The sequence below is a fragment of the Spermophilus citellus genome (genome assembly GCF_964194105.1).
Source record: "Spermophilus citellus genome assembly, chromosome: 12".
NCBI classification, from domain to species: domain Eukaryota; kingdom Metazoa; phylum Chordata; class Mammalia; order Rodentia; family Sciuridae; genus Spermophilus; species Spermophilus citellus.
In genome coordinates this window covers 117,479,915-117,487,430 of record NC_138198.1, presented here as the reverse complement: position 1 = coordinate 117,487,430, position 7,516 = coordinate 117,479,915, and the positions used below count along the sequence as shown (strand labels likewise).

General features: G+C 43.6%; 1 protein-coding gene across 6 annotated transcripts in view; it reads right to left on the bottom strand.

Annotated features, from left to right (window-relative positions):
- Positions 1 to 670: 670 nt before the first annotated feature.
- Positions 671 to 7,516, bottom strand: part of ZCCHC2 (zinc finger CCHC-type containing 2) — a 61,610-nt gene continuing 54,764 nt past the window's right edge. The window contains exons 15-17 of one of the 6 annotated variants that reach the window (XR_014018221.1): positions 5,947 to 6,183; positions 5,219 to 5,297; positions 671 to 2,192 (exon numbers count right to left, since the gene is read on the bottom strand). The gene's annotated coding sequence lies outside the window, so the exon portion shown is untranslated. Of the gene's footprint in view, positions 2,193 to 5,060; positions 5,533 to 5,946; positions 6,184 to 7,516 lie in introns of those variants that run through there. The other 5 variants (XR_014018222.1, XR_014018223.1, XR_014018224.1 and 2 more) reach the window with 5 other exon arrangements.

Here is a 7,516-nt window from a genome sequence, read left to right as displayed (position 1 = left end):
ATCACGGGTGGGAATGTAAAATGGTACTGCCACCGTGAAAGACTGATGGTTTCTTATGGAACTAAGCATACTCTCACCATATGATCTAGCAGTTGCGGTCTTTGTATTTTTTCAAAGGAATTGGAAACATATTTACTCAAAACCTGCACACAAATGTCAACAGCAGGTTGACATTTGCTAAAACCTGAAAGCAACCAAGATGCCCTGGAGTCCTTATCTGGGTAAAGAAGCTGGGACACTTCCACACAACAGAATGTTATTCAGCTAAATAAATAAATAAATAAATAAATAGATGGGGGAAGGAAAAAAAAAAGAGTCATCAAGCTGTGAAAACACATACTTGAAAAGGCTACATATTGAGTCCAACTTTTGATCATCCCCACCTATGGTGATCCAATTTATGATTTTCCTTTAGAATGATGTGAAAGTAGTACAAATTTCATACAGAATTTAAATTTTGACTTGGTCTGTTTCTGGGCTGGTGATGTGCCTTGTGATACTCTTGGGATGCTGGGCAGCAGCAGCAAATGGAAGCCCCCAGGCAGTCACAGGATCAAGAGAGAGAACAATGGTGGTCTGTGGGTGAGTGTGTGATGTTTGGTAGTTTAGCTGCCTTAAACCCATTTTCTACTTACTGATATTTTCAGTTGATGGCTTTATCAGGCTGTCACCCCACTGTAAATGGAGGAGACTCTGTATATGACATTCTGGAAAAAGACAAATCCAGAGAGACAGTAAAAAGGAAAAGTGGTTGCCAGGGGTGAGGTAGGAGGGAGGGATAAATAGGTGGAACACAAAGGATGTTTAGCAAAAGCATTCTGCATGATATTCTTACAGTGGACACATGTCATTATGCATCTCAAACCCAGCAGAGCTGTACAACAAAGAGTGAACCTTAATGTTACTATGGACTTGAGTAATAAAGTATCAATATTGGCACACCAACTGTACAACAGAAAGAAAATGCATATATAGGATGATTACAATCATGTAAAATAAAAACAGCTAACACAAACAAAAGTACAAAGCACAGTCTGATCCAGAGAAGAGTGGCATTCCTAATTTTGACAGGCCCTAAAATAGCAAGGCAGGTTTTGAATAAGATGACATTTTTAAAGGAAACATAACCATGTTTTAGTGTTCCCTGTATGCTTGGTACCACGTTTAAATGCATCATTTTATTAACCACACACAACTCTAAGGTAGACACCATTCTTTTTCCTGGTAAGGGAACCGGGGTGCCAGCCACAGTGGTCAAACTGTCTAGGCCGATGTAGAGGCAAAGAAAATTTTTCTTTCCCCCTCTGATGGTTCAGTATTTGAGTTTATGAAATAAATGGACACAAGACAGATTTGTAGGAGAAAAGGTATCCAAATACATTACGAGCAAGTGCACAGGAACCAAGAAAAATATGAGACTCAAAGAAGCGCCCGATGAACTGAAGTTTTTATGCCAGCCAGACAGGGACAGGGCAGTGGGGCTCCTGGAGGGCAGGGGTTATGTGAGGTGAGGCCATGCCTTGCACAAAGGTTTTTATTATGCAGGCAGTCTCCTGGGTAAGAGCCCTCAGAAAGCGCTCCAAGACATCCTGTGGCCAGCTCTGGGCAGGGATGTCCACATTTTCCTCCCTACAATGAGGTAAGGCAGAAGGGGGACCTCAAGAGGCCTGTTGACACCGTTTACTTCACAAGCGTGCATTTCCATTAGAGTCACCCATTTCTTTTACAAAAGGCCTTCTCAGAGCTGTTCCTGTGTCTGCAGTTTCTCTGAATAGCCATCTCTGAAATGTGCCGAGGAAGTGTATTTTGGGGTGGCATATTTTAGCCTCCCACACCAATGACATCCATGTTATTCTGCTGCTCAAAAAAAGGTAGCTAGCAGATGGGGTTAGAGTAGAATTGCAGGGTCACTCATTTGTTAGTTCCTAGATCCTCCTGAAGTGCTTCGAAGTTGCTCATCCCACTGGTTCAAACACCCCCCCAGAAATAGAATTTATGCTCCTATGTTTAGCGAGCTGCTCTTCCCTCACGCCCACCAGCCCCAGGAGGCTGACTTCAGACACTCACCTTCTGCTGCCTGCGCACCAGCCAAGCCCAGCTGCGGCACTCCTGCAGGCTCTGCTGCCAGCATGCCAAGATCAGCATGCACACTGTCACTGCAGAAAGACGGGACTCTCCTGCACCCCAGGTTTCTTTGAGTGATGTGTGACCACGTTTATTCCTGACCCTGGACAAGGCTCAGGTCTCCTGGGGTAAGTCTCCTCTCTACTTAATTTGGAATGATGGAAGCTGGGACAGGAACCTGAGCTCAAAAAAGTGAAGGATGAAGGTGGGGGAGGCAGCAGGGTCCTGGGACCAGGCCCAGGGTGGCTGTGGGGAGCAGCTGACTTCTGACCTTGGGAGCCAAGCAGCAGCTGGCCCCGTCTGGAAAGGCATTTGGGCTTGTAGAGGAGACAGAAATGGGCTCCTTGGGAGAGTGATGGAAAGAAGGAAAAGTCCAGAAGAGGGGTTGAAATAACACAGAATCTTCACAGGGAATCTTAAGATCTTCAGCCTAGCCCTTCTCTTTCTTCAGCTTCCCACATTGTCAGGAAAACAAAAACAAAACCAGAAAAGCCTAAACTTTGCTGTCTAGGCTGATGTAGAGGCAAAGAAAATTTTTCTTTCCCCCTCTGATGGTTCAGTATTTGATCTATGAAATAAATGGACACAAGCACTTGGTTGTGGCCTCTGCCGGCCCTCAGGGCAGCTGGGCCTTTGACTCAGTGCTCCTCAGCCCTTGCTCTATGCAGCAGTGATGTAGCTGGCAGTGGCCCTCACTAGGCTGTGCTCCCAGCTAATGTTTGCAAGTACCAGTAACTTAAGCAACGCTGTTTTTGTGCTAAGAAAACACTACCAAAAAGGAGGGTGCAAATTCCTAATCACAGAATAGGACTTTAAAGACAATGAGAAGTGCCTCTTTACTTAAGGAAGATGTCAGGGATTGGTGAGTTTTTACTTCCTGTAAAGGGAGAGGCAGTAAATATTTTAGGCTTTGAGGGCCACACCTTGTTTGTCACAACTATTCAACTTGGATGTTACAGGGCAAAAGCAGTACTTGTGTTCCAAAACTTCATATAATTTCCGGAGCCCCACATCCTTCAGCATGATTCATATTTATGAGCACTGTTTAACTGGCCACCCCCCAGCCCGCCCCCATGAAAACTATATCAATACAGCAGTGAAGAACAAAATGAAGATGGAACCGAAACTGCTCCAGCAGCTGACAGCCAAGTGCAGCTAGCGCTTTGCTTATGCTGCCACCTAGTGACCAACTCGCTAATTTTAGTTTTCTCTCAAGGCCTGAACACACTGTCCTGTCTCACAGCCCTTAACAGAGTTGGGGTTTGCGCTCCTGACCACACCAGAAGAGGACTTCAATTCCATCAAAACAAAAAGAAGCTAAAGAATTATAAATCTTGAAAAATAATTTAAAGTGAATAAGCAAGCTTCAAATCACAGAACTTTGGAACTCTAGGGGACTTCAGAGATCCATGTAGCTTTCAGATGAGATGAAAGACCCAGGAAAGCCAGTTGTCCCAGATGATGATGTCCAAGGCAGGGCCTGCCTGATTCCAGTGCAAGGCTGACTGTACCCCAGTACAGATAAAACCTGACACAAGGGAGATGTGGAGCAGCAGCCTAAAGCCACCCCACCTGGGCTTAACTGCTCTGTGCCCTTGGACACTTAGCTGTTAATCTTTGTGCCCAAAGATCCCTAACTATAATATGGGGTACAGCACCTACCTCACAGGGATATTATGAAGCTGAAATGAGCCCAGTGAATGGCCTATCATCGACATTCAAGTGACACCTACCTTTACAAATTCACTGAGGAGATGTGGGTGTGTCTGCGTGGGGGAAGGAGCCACAGCTCAGTGGTGAAGCCCTAGGTTTGAATCCCAGTGTGTACACACACACACACACACACACATTAAGAGCCTACTATGTGTCAGACATTTAGTGCTTATATACTTGGCAGATTTAATCCTTGCAACTACTCCACAAAGTGTTATTATGCCCATTCTGTAAATCAGCCTGAGAAAGGTCACATTTGAGTGGGTAGGGTTTGGGAACAAAATCACAAGTCATACTGCCTCTTCTTGTAAAAGTTGATTTTTATGAAGGCACTCAGAATGAGTCAATTTCAAATAATGACTATGACCTAACTTTGACATGCTAGCAAAGAGGAGCTTTTCATTAACTATTAAGTCATCTGGTGGCACTCTTAGCACTCAACAAGCCGCTTGGGTAATTGTTACTGTTTCTTCATGAGGGCTACTTCCACCATCATTCTTTGCTTCAGAGTATTTTCTTTGGGAGGTGGGTGGATAGAAAGGTGCTTGGGAAAAACGTATGTGAATGTTGGAGCTTTATGGTATCAGTACTTTTTCTTTCTGCTTGCACCACTGCTTCATTTCTGAAGTCTTCCAACTAATGGGATCATCACTGCATGCTTAAGACACACAGGGATAATAAAAACCTCTGTAGAGACAAGCTGTTTTCCAACAGAGGGTATCTGTGCCTTCAATATAGACAGCACTGATACTCCTTGAATTTACCTGAGATGGATAAATGCTTAAAGTTCAGTTCTGAAAGACCTAAGGTTTCCTAATTCTGGAAATTTCCCCATAACCATTTGAAGAAACCCTTCAGAGACACCCTACTTGATTAGGATGTGGCCCAGCCCTCTCTTAGGAATCCAGAGGCTGTTAGTTCTGTGGGTCCTACAGCTTTAAAAGTCACTGCACTTGTTCCAGTAAAGAAGCAGATGTGGGGGCAGGTGAGCATTAAATTGAAGTTGGGGGTCCAGCCTTCATCACTGGTGTTGTCTGCACCACTTGATCTCCCTGAACCCTGAATCCTTAACCTGTAAGACAGACAGGAAGCTCCCATCCCCTTCACAGGTGTGGTGACCAAATGAACACAGAAGAAAGTGCAATGCAAACTGTAAAGTACTATCAATGCCTTTGGGATGTTTATATACTTTCTACACCACTGGGATCACAATGGCTCAGAGAGACTATTCAAATTGATTTTATGGCCAGCTGGCTGCATTCTTTAAAGATCTTGACACAGACTTAACAATCATAAATATTTTCTCTCTAACGCTTAATTTTCTCTAAATTAGGTCAGTAGGAAATAACGTCTGTTTGCTTGCACTGTCCTTGTCTCTCACCAGGTGGCACTGCTTTCCAATCAGCAATTTCTTCTGGTGAGAGGCTGGCTGAGACCTTCCACAATGGATCAAACTGGAGCTGCAAGAGGAAAGAGAAAAATGATGTAGAAGCATCCAAGCCCCATCTCACCCCACCTCCCACCCACCAATTTCAAAGAAACAGAATTTTGGAATGAAGAGCTTCTGGTGACCAAGTCCAGCAGTCACTGCAGATGGAGCTGTGACTGTGGGAGGGAACAGTCGTTGGTCCCCTGGAGTGTGATGTGCTGCACTTTCCAGAACCGGAGAGAAGTCTAACATCCCTGTGTTCCAAGCTGATAAATGTTTATGCCAAAAAAAAAAAAAAAAAAAAAAATCAGGCACGTGTACCTATATTCCAACAGAGAGGGCGTGTTTTTTAAAAAAAAGACAGCACTTAGGAATATATAACTTTGCATGTATAAACCCAACAGCTGTGATTTGTACATAGTGATAACAAAATATTGATGCTAGATTGACCTTAGGAATACAAACTGTGCAAGTCAATGTTACTGGGGGTACCTGGAGGACAAGGTTGCACAACATGGCCTGCCCTCTCTGTTCAGGGTCATGTTGAAGGGTCAATAGTACTGCAGCTGAAACACCTGCTGCTCAGCTGAGTCCCTGGAGCCCCTCCTTCTCATCACAGCGGGCCTCACCCCTTGAAGCTGAAGGAATGCAGTGACCCTGTTTCAAGTCAGAGCACACACCTCAAAACTCATTTCTCTGAAAATAAATGGGCCCTTTTTTGTGGGATGGGGAGTTGACATTTTCTTCTTTCCAGAAAAGATTACAGAAGGGTTGTGGTGGGGTTGAACTACTGTCACAGCTTGCCTCCATGTGGCTTCACTGCCTCAACCTTAGAATGCTTTTGTCATCAGTATGCAGAATTGAAAAGAGGTGTCTTCCAAGCTCAAATGATGATGCTTGTAAGTACTAGATGGTTCCTGTTAAAAAGAGAAGAAAGATATTTTACACTGTGCTTTAATCTCTTTAGAACCTTCTCAGAAAAATTTGATTTGTAGCATTTACGTTAAAAAAAAATGTGGATTTGCCTTACGATGGATTGATTTTACTTTGGCATGGAGTAATCAGGATGGGATGACTTGGCCATGTATATACAGCCCATGTCTGCTACTAATTGGCAAACTCTCCGACTAGATTAAATCTTCAAGGGCAAGGAATTTTTTATGAGAGAATGGAGCAGAATTAACTAACCCTAACAGAATGAAGAACTTTATTTACGAAGTCTCTCACCACCCAAAAAGCCATCATCTTCACTCTTAGGCTCACATTCTTTTCCACACTCTTTCCATCTTCTAAAACAGGAAGTGGATGGAATTTTCTGTTCATCATAATTTGATTGGGCAAACATCGGAGTGCCTCCTCGGTGCTATTTTATTAAGTTGGGCCTTTCCTATTTATTATGGCATTTAATCGTCACAGACATGATTTAAAATAAGCCATCTCGTTTTACATCCAGGGAAAATGAAGCTCAGGGGCCCAAGGTTCCTTCTCCTGGTATCAAACCTTTTCTAAACTGACTTCACTATGCCAATGCTCAAGCTTAGATGGTCTGTTCCCACTGCCAACTCTAGTTGGGACCACTGCCTCATGCTACCCATTTCCTGAATTTCCAGGCTTTCTTTCCTCAACCACTCAACGACTTCCTCAAATACCATAGTTAATGTTTTTCCATTACTTACAACTTGGTAACTTCCTATTTTTTATTCTATCAATTCTAAATTCTCCATTCTAACCTTATTTTATCAACTGCACCCACAAATCTCTTAATACATTCTCCTTATTAATGTATTGCTCTCTCCCCCCACCTCCCCAACCACACATTACTGCCATTTGTGTTACATACAACTGCCTGTTTTGTGTCTCCTTTCCCATGTGGTGACCACTAACCCTGCTCACACTGTCCTGGCCTCCAGACTCACCTCCCCTGTGGGGACAACATCTTCTGGTTGCACATCCCTGTCCTGGCCTTCCATAGCTCTATGACATCATCTTGGGAGGGTGTCAGGATATGGATTCAGGAGTCTCTGGTACACTGCTGGTATGAGTATGAAATCACTTGGAAAACAATACAGAAAATCTTGGAAAACTGAGCATCTGAATGTCCAGTGATTGCTTAGATGTGCACCCTAACAAACTCCTGCATACTTCAAGAATATAAGAATGTTCCTAGCAGCCCTGCTCATAAATAGAAAAAAAATGGAAAACACCCAAATGTCAGTTGACAGAATGACAGATAAACTGTTTTATATTCTC